The sequence below is a fragment of the Schistocerca piceifrons genome, chromosome 7 (genome assembly GCF_021461385.2).
Source record: "Schistocerca piceifrons isolate TAMUIC-IGC-003096 chromosome 7, iqSchPice1.1, whole genome shotgun sequence".
Lineage (NCBI taxonomy): Eukaryota > Metazoa > Arthropoda > Insecta > Orthoptera > Acrididae > Schistocerca > Schistocerca piceifrons.
This window is the reverse complement of record NC_060144.1, coordinates 398670058-398687228: the sequence shown is the minus strand read 5'-3', so window position 1 is coordinate 398687228 and position 17171 is coordinate 398670058.

Below are 17171 nucleotides of genomic sequence, written 5' to 3'. Positions count from 1 at the left end.
GTACAGGACCTGCAGCATGCGGTCGTGTATTATCCTGCTGAAATGTAGAGTTTCGCAGGGATCGAATGAAGAGTAGAGCCACGGGTCGCAACACATCTGAAATGTAACGTCCACTGTTCAAAGTGTCTTCAATGCCAACAAGAGGTGAGCGAGACGTGTAACCAATGGCACCCCATACCATTACGCCGGGTGATACGCCAGTAGCGCGATGACGAAAACACGCTTCCAATGTGCGTTCACCGCGATGTCGCCAGACACGGATGCGACCATCACGATGCTGTAAACAGAACATGGATTAATCCGAAAAAATTACGTTTTACCATTCGTGCACCCTGGTTCGTCATTGAGTACACCATCGCAGGCGCTGCCTGTGATGCAACGTCGAGGGTAACCGCAGCCATGGTCTCCGAGCTGATAGTCCATGCTGCTGCAAACGTCGTCGAACTGTTCGTGCAGATGGTTGTTGTCTTGCATGCATCCCCATCTGTTGACTCAGGGATCGGGACGTGGCTGCACTATCCGTTACAGCCATGCGGATAAGATGCCTGTCATCTCGACTGCTAGTGATACGAGGCCGTTGGGATCCAGCGCGGCGTTCCGTATTACCCTCCTGAACCCACCGATTCCGTATTCTGCTAACAGTCACTGCATCTCGACCAACGCGAGCAGCAATTTCGCGATACGATAAACCGCAATCGCGATAGGCTACAATCCGACCTCTATCAAAGTTGGAAACGTGATGGTACGCATGTCTCCTCCTTACACGAGGCATCGCAACAACGTGTCACCAGCAACGCCGATCAACTGCTGTTTGTGTATGAGAAATCAGTTGGAAACTTTCTTCACGTCAGCACGTTGTAGGTGTCGCCATCGGCTCCAACCTTGTGTGAATGCTCTGAAAAGCTTATCATTTGCATATCACAGCATCTTCTTCTTGTCGGTTAAATTTCGCGTCTGTAGCACGTCATCTTCGTGGTGTAGCTATTTTAATGGCCAGTAGTGTAGCTTATTTTTGGTATTCAGTCAAAGTTACGTGAGCTCTGTTTCACATTTGATGTGTCGTTATTCATAATTGTACAATGTATATTTTTCGGACGGAAGTTTTTGATACTCTATATGTTATGCCACTGAGGGCTTGAATACAAGCGATGTTGTCTTTGGTTGACAGTAGCATTATCGTTGACAGTAGCATTCTGTGAGAAGTACGAGAATGAGTCGGGTGGTAGTCACAGAGATAAAAATGTAAGAGATGTTGAGTTTTGGAAACATGATTTGGTTAAGATATACTTGGGAACTGTTATTTGTGACGTGTTTAGGAAAGGGTAAGTTTCAGTGGAATCAATAGTTTTTATTGGTTCAGGTCAGTTAATCTGATTTTCGAGACGAGATCAAGCAAAATTATCTGTTCACATAGCTTGCACTCAGAAGTTATAGATTTACTACTCTTTTACCTTTCTATTGAATCATCACATATCAGAATCATATTTTTTCAGAAAAAGAGGAATTTTTGTAAAGATGACTGCAGTTGTTAGGATCAATGTTTCAATACAGTTTTTGAATGCTAGTCTCTTCTACATCAAATAGTAAATGCAATATCTTCCACCGGCTCCTTACGAAAATTTGGATTTTCAATTATAGGTCGCAGCATTGCATTAAGCGGAACACAGTTTGCATTTTAAAATTAATGTTACGTACAGTTTAGGTAAAGTTGAGTTTGAATGAAATTTCCTGTGCGGCTGGTCCCGGCAGAGGTTCGAATCCTCCCTCGGGCATGGGTGTGTGTGTTTGTCCTTAGGATAATTTAGGTTAAGTAGTGTGTAAGCTTAGGGACTGATGACCTTAGCAATTAATTCCCATAAGCTTTCACACACATTTGAACTTTTGAACAATTAAATTTCTCGTCAGTCGGTCTTATTCTTACTCTGCAGTGCTACAATTGCGTGTGCATCATTTAGGGTTCGAAATTTTGTTTAGGCAGTCTCGGTATATCAATTTATAGGGCATTCAAATAGAAGCGTTTTGGATATTTAATCTTTCAAAACCAGATCCGTAATTTTATGTAGAATTTCTACTCTGTTAGATTTTTCTGTTAGAAATGCAAATCACTTAATACGAAGCGAAGCATTGTGATACTGCCCACTGCAGTGCGTAATACAGAATTTCACAGAATAGGTTATTTAGTATACAGTTTTACTTTTTCTGATATTTTGGTAAAAGTTAATTCAAAGACAGTTATAGAGTATCAGATAGTTTTGGCGGCTCTTTTTATCAGACAGCGTTTACGTATTTGCATTGTTTAGGATTACAACGCAGGCACGCACGAAGGTAAGAATATGAAATTAGTTGGGTGTACAGCACATAACAACAAACCTAAGAAGTTACACTTTTCCTTTTTTAGTTTCATAGGTAAACTGCAATGGTGTCACGCTGTTGTGGATCAAAAAAATGGTTTAAATGGCTCTAAGCACTATGGGAGTTAACATCTGAGGTCATCAGTCCCCTAGACTTAGAACTACTTAAAGCTAACTAACCTAAGGACATCACACACATCCATCCCCGAGGCAGGATTCGAACTTACGACCGTAGCAACCACGTGGTTCCGGAGTGGAGCGCCTAGAACCGCTCGACCACAGCGGCCGACGTTGTGGAACAGTAATAGTAACAACACAGCATACAGGGCGTTACAAAAAGGTACGGCCAAACTGTCAGGAAACATTCTCATACACAAAGAAAAAAAAAATGTTATGTGGACATGTGTCCGGAAACGCTTACTTTCCATGTTAGAGCTCATTTTATTACTTCTCTTCAAATCACATTAATCATGGAATAGAAACACGCAGCACAGAACGTACCAGCGTGACTTCAAAAACTTTGTTACAGGAAATGTTCAAAATGTCCTCCGTTAGCGAGGATACATGCATCCACCCTCCGTCGCATGGAATCCCTGATGCGCTGATGCAGCCCTGGAGAATGGCGTATTGTATCACAGCCGTCCACAATACGAGCACGAAGAGTCTCTACATTTGGTACCGGGGTTGCGTAGACAAGAGCTTTCAAATGCCCCCATAAATGAAAGTCAAGAGGGTTGAGGTCAGGAGAACGTGGAGGCCATGGAATTGGTCCGCCTCTACCAGTCCATCGGTCACCGAATCTGTTGTTGAGAAGCGTACGAACACTTCGACTGAAATGTGCAGGAGCTCCATCGTGCATGAACCACATGTTGTGTCTTACTTCTAAAGGCACATGTTCTAGCAGCAAAGGTACGGTATCCCGTATGAAATCATGATAACGTGCTCCATTGAGCGTAGGTGGAAGAACATGGGGCCCAATCAAGACATCACCAACAATGCCTGCCCAAACATTCACAGAAAATCTGTGTTGATGACGTGATTGCACAACTGCGTGCGGATTCTCGTCAGCCCATAAATATTGATTCTGAAAATTTACAATTTGATCACGTTGGAATGAAGTCTCATCCGTAAAGATAACATTTGCACTGAAATGAGGATTGACACATAGTTGGATGAACCATTCGCAGAAGTGTACGCGTGGAGGCCAATCAGCCGCTAATAGTGCCTGCACACGCTGTACATGGTACGGAAACAATTGGTTCTCCCGTAGCACTCTCCATACAGTGACGTGGTCAGCGTTACCTTGTACAGCAGCAACGTCTCTGACGCTGACATTAGGGTTATCGTCAACTGCACGAAGAATTGCCTCGTCCATTGCAGGTGTCCTCGTCGTTCTAGATCTTCCCCAGTCGCGAGTCATAGGCTGTAATGTTCCGTGCTCCCTAAGACGCCGAACAGTTGCTTCGAACGTTTTCCTGTCGGGACACCTTCGTTCTGGAAATCTGTCTCGATACAAACGTACCGCGCCACGGCTATTGCCCCATGCTAATCTATACATCAAATGGGCATCTGCCAACTTCGCATTTGTAAACATTGCACTGACTGCAAAACCACGATCGTGATGAACACTAACCTGTTGATGCTACGTACTGATGTGCTTGATGCTAGTACTGTAGAGCAATGAGTCGCATGTCAACACAAGGACCGAGGTCAACATTACCTTCCTTCAATTGGGCCAACTGGCGGTGAATCGAGGAAGTACAGTACATACTGACGAAACTAAAATGAGCTCTAACATGGAAATTAAGCATTTCCGGACACATGTCCACATAACATCTTTTCTTTATTTGTGTGTGAGGAATGTTTCCTGATAGTTTGGCCGTACCCTTTTGTAACACCCTGTATATACTTCCGAGGATAAAATTGGAATGAGAAGTTCAGGGAGAAGTAATACAAAGTTTGAGGGCTGCCGACCGCAATGTAAGTCTGTCAGGGATGGCAAAGGCCTTAGAAGAGCAGTTGAAGGCAATAGATGTGTCATGAAAAGAAGTTCTAGGATGAACAACAAAATTAAATAGAGGTTAATGGAATGTAGTCGATCAAATTAAACGATGCTGACAGAATTAGATTAAGTGACGAGACCGTGTAAGTAGTAATTGAGTCTTGCTCTTCGGCAAGTATAGCGGATGTAAAATACAGGCTGACAACACCAAGAAAAGTGTTTCTGAGAAAGAGTAATGTGATAACGTAGAAAATAAATGTAAGTATTATGAAGTCTTTTCTAAAGATATCTGTCTGAAGTACAGCCTTGTACAGGACTAAAACGTGGACGACAAACAGTTCAGAAGTTTTGGAAATTTTGTGCTTGAAAAGAATGTTGAAGACAGGTAATAGATAGGATAACTAATTAGAAGCTTCTGGATCGAACTGGTGTGAAAAGAAATATAAGGCACAGTTTGTCTAATAGAAAGAATCGATTGATAAGACGTATTCTGAGACATCCAGGAAAAGTCAGTTTGTTTATTAAAGGAAATGAGGAAGGGCTGACACCAAGGCTTGACTATGGTAAGCAGATTGTGATGGGTGTAGATTCAAAGTATCACGCAGAGCTGAAGAGACTTGCACAGGATAGACTAGCATGGAGAGCTATTGGAGTCCAGCCTTCACAGTGAAGATCGTACCAGGTACCTACATATATTTAATGCACAGAGCTGCGGTGAGTTGCTTACGTGATTTGATACCACATGAAGCTATCATTTTTTCTTTATTATTAATACCACTGCACAATTTCGGTCTTAGACCGTGATCAAATATCTTCACAAAAAAATCGTCAGTGGTTCATTAAGCATATAAGCCTGTGACTTTTAGTATAAGATTTCTGCAACAGCATTTCAGTAGTTGCATACCCACATTAAACTTGATGCGGCCATAACGAACAGCGCCTAGAGACAATACGATATTGCAGTGCCTGTGTTATTCCGAACTACGATGTAATGTTTCTTCGGACAGGCATGCGTGTCCGAAGGAGAGATGGTGTTACGGTGTGGGGGTGTTTTTCGTGGTTAGGTCTGGTCTCGTTATTGGGCTTAAGAAAAAGCTTAATGCGAAAGGATATTAACACATTTTTCAGCACTGTGTACTGCATATAGCAGAAGAATATTTGGGAGGCGAAGATAGTATCACCATGATATTGCACCCTGTCATAAATCAGCGTCTGTGAGGCGATGGTTCGGGGACAACAACATTCCTAAAATGAACTAGCTTGCCCAGAGTACCGACCTGAACCCAATAGGACACCTTTGGGATGAGTTAGAACAACGACTTCGCTCCGGGTCGAGCGTCCAGCATCACTATCTTCTCTGGCGTCGGCTCGTGACCATGAATACGCTGTCGTTCCTTGCAGGCATTCAGGCACCTCATTGACAGTGTCCTCTGCAGAGATCAAGCTATCAGAAAAGTGAAGGGTAGACATACCCCATATGAATATCCGAATTCTATTGATCAGACAATGTAAATCTGCTTGGCATCAACTCTATTTCCTAGCGCTTTCGGTACCCTCTCTATCAGTTCTTGATAGTCCACAGCACTATAGTTAGAGTTAAAGTACAACATAACTCCATGTTTAGGGAAGATCCATTTAACGATATCAAATAAACAAATTTTCACACAGTACGTGGACTTCTACAACATTTATCTCGTCTTTAAACTATCTCCTTTGGCTAGCTTTATGTATTACCGGCATCTGGTAAGTCTTGAAGGGTAAAACGGGAGCTGCATCAGTATGCAGTACAGTTAACATCGCATCTTTTCTAGCAGCTGACTATCACAGCACCAGTCTTATATTTACTAGGCTTGCCACAGGTCCGTAAGAGGGCTAGTACATCGGTAGCGGATAGTGATATGTGCCTAGTGTGACGTTCTACATCTACATTTACATCCATACTCCGCAGGCCACCTGACGGTGTGTGGCGGAGGGTACCTTGAGTAGCTCTATCGGTTCTCCCTTCTATTCCAGTCTCGTACTGTTTGTGGAAAGAAAGATTGTCTGTATGCCTCTGTGTGGGCTCTAACTTCTCTGATTTCATCCTCATGGTCTCTTCGCGAGATATACGTAGGAGGGAGCGATATACTTCTTGACTCCTCGGTTAAGGTATGTTCTCGAAACTCCAACAAAAGCCCGTACCGAGCTACTGAGCGTCTCTCTGGCAGAGTCTTCCACTGGAGTTTATCTATCGTCCCCGTAATGCTTTCACGATTACTAAATGATCCTGTAATGAAGTGCGCTGCTCTCCGTTGGATCTTCTCTCTCTCTTCTATCAACCCTATCTGGTACGGATCCCACACCGGTGAGCAGTATTCAATCAGTGGGCGAACAAGTGTACTGTCAACTACTTCCTTTGTTTTCGGACTGCATTTCCTTAGGATTCTTCCAATGAATCTCAGTCTGGCATCTGCTTTACCGACGATTAGTTTTATATTGTCATTCCATTTTAAATCACTCCTAATGCCTACTCCCAGATAGTTTATGGAATTAACTACTTCCAGTTCTTGACCTGCCATATTGCAGCAAATGATAAAGGAGCTTTCTTTCTATGTATTCTTTAATGAAATAAAAAAATTATATATTTATTATGTAAAAATGAAAATGAATGAATGAAAATGGATTGATTTGCAGATGGGGAGAAGAAAATGTTGCTTTATATATTTTTGCTATTTTTTCTTTCAGTACGAACTTTGTTGTAGAACCCCTTATTTACGTGTGGTAATAGAAATTCATTTAGACAGAATTAAGCACATTTAAAATTACGTGAACCTTAGTCAACCCTCTCATGCTGATAAATTCATATTAACTGATTAAGAACATTTAGTTGAAAATTGTATAAATTAAATTTTTTGCGTATTTCGGCCTTGGCACACATTTTCTAAATGCAGTGGTTTTTTAAATATTTACTGAATTCTTTCCCGGCGTTAGCTATGGAACACAAGACTGTCTCTGTTAGCAGATGATGGTTAAATATTGCCAAGCCGACCTGAACGTTTAATTATCATTGATAAAACACACTTCACTATACGTTTAAGTTATTTGCTTTAGAAATTGAAAGAACCAACAGATTGTTCAACTTCAAAGTTAACTGTCCGCCTATGAATGCACAAATGTGAAACCAGTAATAAATTTCGTCAGTCTCAGGATTGCTGTAAAAGAAAAATATTTTCGTAATTCACTGCTAATTTTATCTGCTCCCGATTTATGGGTTTGGTTAATTTTTCTTAGCGGAACAATTTTTTAAATGTGCCGCCGCTGCAAATCTTTCGGTCGCGGCACAGCCCAGCAACACCAGCGATAATTGCTAAAAATGCTGAAAATTCTTTAAAGAAATATTATAGATGACATGGGCAAGCTAATTTACATTAGTAATACACAATTTTGATAAATTATAATGTATTTAGACCACAACAATAATTAAACTTACAGTAGTTTGTAATTTCTCCTCTAATGGCAGCTAAAGATAGATACAGACAAAAGAAGTCTACTCATTCATAAAATGCTACGTCACAGGTTCCTCTCTCTCTCTCAGCTCTCGAGGAAGACGACAAAGAATGCACATTATGTATTCCTATTTATACCACTGCCGACCGTTAATGTCTCTTTGCAATCTTACAACATTACTCCCCTCTGTGGCTGTATTTTACATTTTTCTTATCGCAGATATTGACATATTTCGTAATTACATTATGAGTATAGAAATATTACAATCATAAATACATCGAGAATATTATCACAGAAAATATTACAATAATAACGAATGTCCTTTATACAAAATTAAATAATATTTTTTGTTAAACAATTACAGTACATACGAATTGCTTCATAGCGTATATAGTACAATTAAATGTCATTTTCTTTGATTAATAGTGTGTGCGCTGCCAGGGCACGTTACAATTCGCAGCACATTACACTTGTCTACATTGAGATTCAGTTGCCATTTCCGACGCTTTTTTATGTATCTGGCAAACGCCACAAGTGCAGTAGTGTCTACTACAAGTCAGCCACTTTCCACCCCGGTTTGCATCGATGTCTGATACCCTTAGAATGAAGGCGTGCTGAAAAGTAATGGATCAGATTTTTTTGTACGAAAACTCTTAAATTTTGTTAAATAACACAAAAGTTGTTAACATTCTACATCTTTATTCTTCATGTCTACATATTTGCAGCCCTCTGCCGCCAACAGGCGCCGAACTGTAGCTTGTAACATGACGGCGTGCAACGTCAACTGTGTCGGTGCGTGAGAAACAGCGTGTTGTAGTTGAGTTTAGCATTCGACGAGTTCATCCACAGATGGAGTACCCTCTCTTTCAGTATGAAAACGCCATACGATTATCCTCCACGTGGTCCCGACGTGGCCGTATCCGATTTTCATCTGTTTCAACAACTTAAAGGACATCTTCGATGACTTCACCTTGATAGCGATGAAGCGGTGCAAGCAGAAGCGAGACTGTGGCTGCGTCAAGAAAGCCAAACGTTCTACAGTGAAGGTATCATCAAACTGGTCTCTCACGGGGAGAAATTCGCCCGTCGCCAGGGTGATTGTACCGAGAAATAAATATGTAGACAAGATGAATAAAGGTGCAGACTGTCATTAACGTTTGTTTTACTTAAAAAGCATTAAGAGTTTTCACATAAAAAGTTCGGAGATACTACTTTTCAGCCCGCTCTCGTATTTTATCGTGTACAGTTATTTAGTTCAAATTGCGAAAGTATTCGAGAGTTATAGTTGTTTATGTATGTACCCTCTCCTACCCATATAATTCGGTAGAGCTGTCGTAATTCGATAATATTTTTTTCGTCATAGTAAGTTATAGGTGTGCCACGTCTAGCTTAAAGCTTCGCTAAAACATATTCACACATAGAGGCAAGTGTCGTGAATACCATAATATTCGACTGGAAGACAGAGCGAAACAAAAAGGGGAAATACCTGCCTTTTCAGAATGCAGAGTTGCATCACATGGGTGCACTGATTTTTGGACAAGTTCCACAGCATCTGCTCTCCTTCAGGAGGAGACAGGCTGTTAACACGGTATGTTAAAGTTACTGAGCACACAAAGTTAACGGGCTATATAGTTTCCTTGTATACTCTTGCTTCATGTTTGAAGGACCTTGAAAATATTCCAGGTCATAGAAGGAACACACAGTGACATACGGTTATGCATGATAGTTTATTTTCTGTTTCACATGCTATTTGTTATTTTGACCACTGGATACACCAAGTTGCGCTTACAGATCACTAACATCGTTTGTGTTCGATCGGAAAATTTTTGATGCCCTGCTGGAGCACGCAACCGGCAACCTTGCGAAGTGTAAACTTTTTGGTTTGCGCCGTCAACAAAGCAAACGCATATTGGAACGCTTCTTAGCTAACTTTTTAGATGACGTTAACATGCTTTTACTGCTGGTTACTGCAACATTTTCTACTTCACGATAACGTCCCAGAAATATCATACACTATCTTATATACCTCGTCCCTCAGCGGTAGAAATTGATTGCTTATTACTATTATTATTATAATTATAATATGTGGTAGTATTTATCTCGTTGAAAGGTATGTTAGGTCAGTTGGTTATCTACATAATTTTTATACAGAGAAATTATTGTCGCTGGCTTAAAGCAGTCTGTAATGAAACGTACGATGAAAACCTGAAGATGGATTTCATTCTTGATCGGTCAGAGAAATATGTGTGATGGCGTAACTTGCGAAGAAAAGTAATAAAATCTGGTGAGTATAAAAAGACGTTTCGGCTAAATTATTTATTACTAATCCATACTGTTTTATACTCAGAAGCGAGTAGCTCCATTACTCTAGGTTTGACAATATAACAGATTTAGAAGGAAAACATGAATATTTCAATATAAATATGCTATATTTGGCAACCGTGATAGGATTATGATAGAACAACATGGATTAATATTAAATAATTTAGCTGAGATGTCTTTTGAATGTCATCATGTACTAATACAGATATGTTTTTGAAAGTTACTACAAACACCTATTTTGCTCAGGGGTCAAGAAAGAAGTCCACCTTCAAATTTTTATCATTTGTATCATCATAGCCTACTTTTAAATCAGCAAAAACAGCTTCTCTGGATAAAAAGTATGCATGTGACTATCTTACCGAACCTGTCTCTCAACGACAAGTAAATAAATACTAAAAAGTAATAGTAATAGTAATAATAATAATAATAATAATAACCAGTCAACCCCTGCTGCTGAGGTGGGAGGTGTAGAGAGATTACAACTGGTCATTGTATATCATCGGCCAAGATAAATTAATGTTTGCACGGAATGGAAAAATCCGTAAAGCATGAATAGACGGTGATTCTAGACTAACATACGAATATGTATTGGGGTATTTTGTCGTATAGCAATAGAACTTCCCATTGACACATGTTAAGATATTGGGATCTGCAGATCCTCCACTACTTGCGCTTTTTGCAGATGTTCACTTCGTGTTCTTATTTGAATGTACTGTGACTGAGCTAACACAGTAAATAACTGCAAAGTTCCAATTTAATAGAGCTTGTGCTAAGACTCTAGAGTTGTATACGAGCGCTCTCAACTTCTCAGTAATGTACACACTCTGTGAACTTACTTTATTCGATTCCAAGTTTACAAAGTAAGAATAAATACACGAATTGTATTTAAAAACATGCCATAGCAGCCGACAGATGGAGGTGTTATGAGACTGGTAGCTACTGTGCTTGCCATTAAATTGTAATACCAGGAAGGACGAAATTTTACTTATAGTGCATACACAATACAGTAAGAAGAATACGCGATTAAATCTGTAGGTGATTTGGAGTGTGCAGGGTGTGAAATTAAACACACAGAGCAGTCACGTCTGGCAGCAAAAATGGCTCTAACCTGGCAGGCCGTTGAACTGGTAGTGGGTGTCAGAAACAGGTATGTCATTCTATACTGCTTCAACTCTTTGCCTGAGTTCATCAATCGTAGTTGCTGGCCAGGACAAGAGTCGAATACCCTCTGTATCGAGGTAGGTCAGGACAGCACAAGCAATGTAGGTCTTGCGCTATCTTGTTGAAAGATAAGGTCACGGAGACCTAAAAGCTAGCATAGCCACCGGCCATAACGTGTCGGAAATGTGAAGGTAGCAGTCCAGATTATCGGCTATGCGAACCAGGGGTTCTCCCATTATGCCAGGTGCCAACGTTCGTTCTCCCAAGAGCCTCCATACAATGATACGTTCATCGTGATGCTATAAGCTGGATTGGAACTCATCTAATATGCGACGTGGTGTCGCTTCTGTGTCCAGCGTTCTGCACCCCTCTCTATTGCCGCGACATGGTCGCTGCGACGAGCGTCCGTGGTGCTTCACAGTCGTCGCATTGTCAACGATGTACGTGATGTGGCTACACGATCCTACAGGAATTAGTGAATAAAATGTTATATAGATGCGTCCGAAAGAACTGACGCGACGCGGAATCCGCAGTTGTGATACATCATGTGAAGGTGGAGGAGGGGGAGGGGGGAGGAAGGAAGGAAAGGGACTGTCGATGTCAGCTGTATCGGGACTTGACGTGGAATCAGAGGCGATGTGCGAGAATGTGTGCTGGACCGGAATTCGAACCCGGGATATCCTGCTTACGAGGCAGTTGCGTTAACCATTGCTCTACCAGGAGACAGCGTTTATTACAGACGTGCAGACTATCTCACCAACTATCTCACCACGTCTCTCGGCCGATCAACAGTTCCACCCAGCGCCACCAATCTGCAGTCGCTGTTCACGTCCTCTGTGCTTGCTACTTGAAGATCACCGCAGGAGGTCAGATGTAATTGTGCACACACTCTGAAAGAGGTGGATTCATTGCCCATCGAGGGGAATCAATTATCTGAACGTGTGAATCCACCATTTTCAGTGCGGAAGCACAGTTACTTTGGACCTCCTGCGGGACTCTCAAAGTAACGAGCACAGAGGACCTTCTCTTGCTGACCATACGGGTAATGTAACTGATGATGATAAACAGAAGGCCGAAATTCTAAACCTAGCTTCCAAAAACTCTTTTACGATAGAGGCTGCAGCACCATTCCCCTCTCCAATTATCGAACAAACGCAGGGATGGCTGGCATAGTGTTTAGTATATCTGGGATAGTAAAACAGGTAATATCCTTAGAAGACGATATCCCCGTAAGATTTTATGTTGACTATACAGCACCATTCTTATCCATCATCTGTCAGAGATCTTTGGAACAGCGGAAAGTTCCACGGGGCTGGAAGAAGGCCCAGGTCATAGCAGTCAATAAAAAGAGTAGAAAATCGGATGCACATAATTACCGGCCAATTTCACCGACATCGATTTGTTGTAGAACTATGGAACATATTTTGTGTTCAGACATAATGAGCTTTCTAGACTCTGAGAAGCTCATCTGCAGAAACCAGCACGGTTTTAGGAAACAGCGGTCATGCGAGACACAGCTGGCCCTCTTTGTGCATGATATAGAACAGGCTCTAGATACCGGCTCCCATGTTGATGCCATATTTCTCGACTTTCGAAAGGCGTTCGACTCAGTTCCGTACTGCCGCTTGCTCCAAAAAGTGTGCGCTTACGGTCTATCCCATGACATATGCGGTTGGATAGAAAGTTTCCTAACAGACAGAGGGCAGTATGTCGTCCTGAATGGGGGGACTTCAACAGAAACAAGCGTGATAGGTCCGCTGCTTTTTACGATCTACATTAACGATCTGGTTGATGGTACTGACAGCGGCATTAGACTGTTTGCCGATGATGCTGTAGTCTACAGGAAAGTAGTATCACACGAAAGTTGTGAACAAATCAATGAGGATTTGCAGAAAATAAATAGTAAGTGTAACCTACTGCGTATAACAAAGTGAAAATCCCCATTAATGTACGAGTACGAAATAAATGCCCAGTCTTTGGAAGCGGTAACATCCATCACGTATCTGGGTATGACTATTCGAAATGATCTCAAATGGAACGATCAGATTACACAAGTAACGGGTAAGGTGAACTCTACGTTGCGGTTTATTGGTAGAATCCTGAAGCGATGCAGTCCTTCAAGAAACGAAATAGCGAACAATGCGTTGTTCGTCCAGTCTTGGAGTATTGTCCGTCTGTTCGGGACCCTTACCAGCTGGGTCTGATTCAAGAGATTGAGAAGGTCCAAAGAAGAGCGGCAAGATTCGTGATTGGTACATTTAGCCATCGCGAGAGCGTTACAGATCTCATAGAAAGTTTGAAGTGGGACATACTTGCAGATAGACGACGTGCTAAACGGAAGGGGCTGCTCACTAAATTCCAAAATCCGATCTTCGCCAAGGATGTAGAGCGTATATTGTTCCCACCAACTTTCAAATCGCCAATGATCACCATACAAAGATAATGGAAATTGGTGCTCGTACTGAGGTGTTCAGACAGTCGTTTTTCCCTCGCGCGATCCGCGAGTGGAACTGATGGGGAGAGGGGGGGGGGATATGACTTTGGTGTGAATTGTGCCCTCCGCCACTCACCGCTTGGTGGCTAGCGGAGTATATATGTAGGTGCAGATGTAGACTGGGTCTGCGGATAGGTGGCACTAGGTGGGAGTGGCGATCGACCGAGAGCTGTAAACAGATAGTCCATGAAATTGTTATAAACAGCGTATGTGTATGGCACAGCGATTAACGCAACTGTCTACTGAGCAGGATATCCTGGAAATGAGTTCCAGCCCAGCATAGATTTTCGCATAAAGTCCCAATGCAGCTGACATCAATAAATCCATTCTTTGCCTTTCTCGCCCTTCTACCTTCAGTTTATATAATATGTACCACAGCTGCGGATTCCCTGTGATGTCCGTTGTTTTGGACTTGTCTGAAAGAACAGACGCCATGCACTGTTAAAATTGATTCTCCTCGATGGGCAGTGGCTCTACCTCTTTCTGTGCGGACGCACAATTTCGTCTGATCTCCTGCTAGAATCTCCAAGTGGCGAGCATGGGCGACATGGACAGGGACTGCAGATAGGTAGCCCTGGGTGGGAGTGTGGATCGGCCTAGAGACCTGCCAAGACAGTCTTCACATTTGCGATAGACGCTGTGTTCAGGTGGAACAGTGGTTAACGTAACTGCCCAGTAACCAGGAGATCCTGCGTTCGAATCCTGGTCCGGCACACATTTTTGCTCGTCTCTGTTGATTCCACTTTAGTCCCGCTGCGACTGACATCAACAGCCTCTTCCCTTTCCTTTCCTTTTTCCCCTCTCCACCTTAAATTTATATACAGTGAATACAATGTCCGTCCTACCGGTCGCTAGTCATTTGGCACCGTTGAGTTCCTGTATGGCGATGAGTATGGTCCTCCTGAATCCATTGATTCCATATTTGCATTATAACAAGACCAATGCGAGCAGCAATACCGCAGAATAATAACCCGCTGTCGAATTCAGACACATACCTATAAACGGTTCATCTTCTTACAAAAGACAGGACGTATTTTTCACAAATAATCAACTTTCAAATACGATATCTGAATGAAAAACCCGTTACGTAATCTTACATTACCTGGGAAATGTCGATAGCGCGAACTTGTGAATAACAGTGAAATGCTAATATTCGATATTCAAGTGTCTGGTACACTTCATACCAATTAAATGTTTATTGCATGCCACCTTCGGGGAGCGTAATTTTAATGGCCAGTAGTGTAGTTTATAACTGATCTATCGGTCCAGTGTTTTAGGAGTTCATAATAATAGTGCTTGTGCAGTAGCGGAAAAAAAACGCCATAAAGCAATTATTTCAAATAATGAGGTTTCCTTGCACATCTTACAAAAATTGTACGGTACAGTGCTTAAGGAGTGTCCAGGTTTGCAAATACCACGGGCCGGAATATCTACGTTAGGGCCGTGAAAAATAAAACAATAAATAAAGAAAAATACTATATAATTAGTTCACATTATTTCTTTCATAAATATTGTCTTTATTTGACCAATAAAGTTATAACAATTTATTCTCAAAAGAGCTAATTACTACAAGGGCCCGTCTGTCCGGGAGAGAACGTAAAATGTGCAAAGAAAATCTACATCAACCAATGGCGAGCCACCACCAGACCAACGATGGGACGCACGGTTTTGTGTATCGTTGTCTATGTGCTCAATCTTAGGGTCATACACCTATTCGTCTCTACAGGTGCGTCTTCTGTCATCCCACTGCTGGCGGGTTACTCGGTGCTGACATGTGTGCTCAGATAGACAGGGGGGCATTCTCGTTCATAGCCTGGTCTCTAGCAAACGGCTCTATATGTACCACTAACCCTAAGTTTTGCTCCAGTTGCCATGACGTCAGCAGTGGTTCCCCATCACACTGCACATTGCACAATTTATTTCAAGTTGTAATGGATTGTAAATGGTGAACAACTTGACTTAGGCGCGGCGAATTATTAGCTACGGACGCATCTCTCTGGAATGTTTATTTGAGGACTCTGTGTGAAGCGATTACAGGGATCTGTCGTGTTTTATGTTGAAGAAATTTTGCTTTTGTTGTGTGATGCTATTAAGCTCCATTCTGAATGTTTAGTTAGTCGATGGCACAATAAACATATTCAAGAAAATAATGCGCATTCAAGGTGTATATCAATGATCTTCGGGGGAATATCTCAGAACCAATAAACTTATCGTTGATAAAAAAGCTAGACACATGAATCCAAACGCATCATGCGACATAGCACCTAGTTTTGCCGAACGATCTTCGTACCGAAATAAACATTTTAGAGATTTCAGGTGGAGCAGATCCGACTAGGAGTATCAGCGAGATCAACGCTGCGGGACATATATCTAGCTCTCCTGTGGTATTTAAAACCAAAGACTTATATTCTTTAGCTTTTAAATGACTGAAGCTAAAACATAATAAAACCACTGAAATGTTGTTGTTGTGGTCTTCAGCCCTGCTGAGACTGGTTTGATGCAGCTCTCCATGCTACTCTATCCTGTGCAAGCTTCTTCGTCTCCCAGTACCTACTGCAACCAACATCCTTCTGAATCTGCTTAGTGTATTCATCTCTTGGTCTCCCTCTACGATTTTTACCCTCCACGCTGCCCTCCAATACTAAGTTGGTGATCCCTTGCTGCCTCAGAACATGGCCTACCAACCGATCCCTTCTTCTAATCAAGTTCTATTCTCTTCTTGTCCAAACTATTTATCGTCCATGTTTCGCTTCCATACATGGCTACACTCCATACACGTAGTTTCAGAAACGACTTCCTGACACTTATATCTATACTCGCTCCTTGCCATTGCCAGTCTACATTTTATATCCTCTCTACTTCGACCGTCATCAGTTATTTTGCTTCCCAAATAGTAAAACTCCTTTACTACTTTAAGTGTCTCATTTCCTAATCTAATTCCCTCAGCATCACTCGACTTAATTCGACTACATTCCATTATCCTCGTTTTGCTTTTGTTGATGTTCATCTTATATCCTCCTTTCAAGACACTGTACATTCCGTTCAACTGCTCTTCCGAGTCCTTTGCTGTCTCTGACAGAATTACAATGTCATCGACGAACCTCAAAGTTTTTATTTCTTCCCCGTGGATTTTAATTCCTACTCCGAATTTTTCTTTTGCTTCTTTTACTGCTTGCTCAATATACTGATTGAATAACATTGGGGATAGGCTACAACCCTGTCTCACTCCCTTCCCAACCACTGCTTCCCTTTGATGTCCCTCGACTCTTATAACTGCCATCTGGTTTCTGTAAAATTTGTAAATAGCTTTTCGCTCACTGTATTTTACCCCTGCCACCTTCAGAATTTGAAAGAG